Genomic DNA, 2,704 nt, shown 5'->3' with positions numbered 1-2,704 from the left:
TGTGTCGGCCCAGATCCGGTCCACATCTGGCACCCGTGGAAAGATGATCTGGCCCACATGCAGTGTGGAATGATGGCCCTTGGGCGGACTGCTCCTGTTTGCCAGATTTGAGCCACAAGCAGGCCATAGCAATGCCACATGTCAGCCAAGAGTAAAGAAATTAACCAGAACTGGACCTTATCTGAGCCACAGAATATGTGTATATTAAATATGAAGTCATTTCAGCCTTAATAAGCCTGTTAACAAGCAGAATCACTGAAGGAAAGAAGAGAACAGAAAAAGAGATGAACAGAAAAACAAGAATTACAACTGACTTCAGCCACAACCTTAGATGAAATCAATTGAAGATAAAAGAAGACATTAAATCTCTGGAAATCTCAGCAGAGAAGGAAGTTTTTATTGAGAATGAACAGAAGTTTAACTCTAATGTGCGTTACCATAACAGTGATTAGTGTTTCCATTAGTTGCACTCTTAACTCTTATTCTATCTTCTGTCTTTTTTGGCTGCTGTGATGGTGTGTTTGTTAAACACATTTGCAACACCAAAGAAAGCTAGTGAATTGAGGTCAGGTGATGGCAGTTATCTATTAATGGATTTGTAATCTTCATTAATATTTTCACATCACAAAACATGTGTTTCTACAGCATGGGAACCAGAAATATTAAAACAATCAGAAGATTTTAACGAGCATGAAAAAGTCGATATACAATGTCAACAATCAGCACATGAATCTCATCAATGGTGACAATCAAATGTACCTTGCTGCAATGCATGCTGGGTACTAGCATAGTACACAACTCCCAGCATGCATTGCAACATGAATAAATTATGCAGCAGAATTGTCCTATTATCAGAGTTGGGTAATCCAGGGTCCAAAGAGTAAAAGTTCTGCTATATTTTGGCTCCACCCATGAACTCAGCAGCAGAGGAGGAAACAAGTAATTCCTTCCAAGTCACAAACTGGTCTTGAGTCAAATCCCAAGTCCTCAAAGAGTTAAAGTCAATGAGATAATTAAGCAACTAATTAAATGATGATTGTGCATTAGTGATGAACACCTGCTGTTAACAATCAACATCACTGAAGAAAAGAGAAAACCAAGAGCTACAACTGACTTTAAGCACAGCCTTGGATGAAATCAACTGGAAGAAAAAAAAAAAAAAACTGTGCCACCATAATTGTAGTGAGTATTTGCTTCAGTGGAGGTCTTGAGCCTTTAAGCAGTTTCTGTGAAGTTGTTTCTAAGCAAATGCATTATTGTTTTAAAGCAAACATTTGTGTAATTCTGATACAAGTCTTTATCTAGCAAATAACTCATGTTTTTGATGTCTGTATAATCTTGATTAAAATTTCTTGATTATAATTTTAAATAAAAGATATTGTAGCTTACTGGTTAGAGTGGACTGTTGTCTGTTCACTGCTCTTTGGATGGTTTAAATGCAGAGCATGAATTCTGATTACGGGGCACCATACTTAACTGTATGTCACTTTCACAAAAGAGAGAGAAATCGACCATAATGCTTCAATATTAAGGAATAAAAAAAAAACAGGTTTGGGATTAGTCATTTAACCATGCCCATTTATCATATGATCCTCAACAGTGGTGAAAATAATTATTCATACTGCAGTGCATTATGGGAGTCTTTCATGTATTGCAACATGAAGCATTTGTAGAGATTCATATGCTGGTTCTTGATATCTCTGTGTGTCTAAAATCCAAGCACTAGAGTTCAGATTTCTATATGTGTTGCACAAATTAAAATTCACTCACTCTAAATGTTAGAACGATGCCCTTTTTTGGGGGGGGGGGGGGGGGGGTGGACTATTCAAAACCCAAACATGTGAAAAAAAAAACATTATTTGAGATATAATTAAACCATTTCATTGTGACTATATGTTCTACAGATGTCTTTTCTCCACAACATCACATACAGAGAAAGATCGGATAAAAAAAAAAAAACATAAGTGAATGAGTGTACTTCATGATGATTATAAAACCATCAACAGATTACCTCCGTCACTCAATATCATGTCACACTAGCTTTCTTTAATGCTGCAAATGTGTTTAACAAACACAGTCACAGCAGCCAAAGAAAGAAAAAAATATATATAATAAGAGTTAATAGCTAAACTAATGAAAACACTAATCACTGTTATGGTGAAACACATTAGAGTTAAACCTCTGTTAATTCTCAGTAAAAACTTTAGATGTCTAACAGAAATCAAGTCAGTCTGGTTAGTAATAAGTGAATATGGTAAAGCTGTTTGTGGAGTTGTTTAATCCTCCTCTGCTGAGATCTTGAGAGATTTAATGTCTTCTTTTATCTTCAGTTGATTTCATCTAAGGTTGTTGCTTAAGTCAGTTGTAGTTCTTGTGTTTCTGCTCATCTCTTTTTCGGTTCTCTTCTTTCCTTCAGTGATTCTGCTTGTTAACAGGCTTTTTAAGGCTGAAATGACTTCATATTTAATATACACATATTCTGGGGCTCAGATAAGGTCCAGTTCTAGTTAATTTCTTTACTCTTGGCTGACATGTGGCATTGCTATGGCCTGCTTGAGGCTAAAATCTGGCAAACAGGAGCGGTCCACCCAAGGGCCATCATTCCATGCTGCATGTGGGCCAGATCATCTTTCCACGGGTGCCAGATGTGGACCGCATCTGGGCCGACACAATGTTGCTATGTGGGAAGTCAACAAAATATATA

The sequence above is a fragment of the Carassius gibelio genome, chromosome B1 (genome assembly GCF_023724105.1).
Source record: "Carassius gibelio isolate Cgi1373 ecotype wild population from Czech Republic chromosome B1, carGib1.2-hapl.c, whole genome shotgun sequence".
Classification (NCBI taxonomy): Eukaryota; Metazoa; Chordata; class Actinopteri; order Cypriniformes; family Cyprinidae; genus Carassius; species Carassius gibelio.
This window is presented reverse-complemented; position numbering follows the sequence as displayed.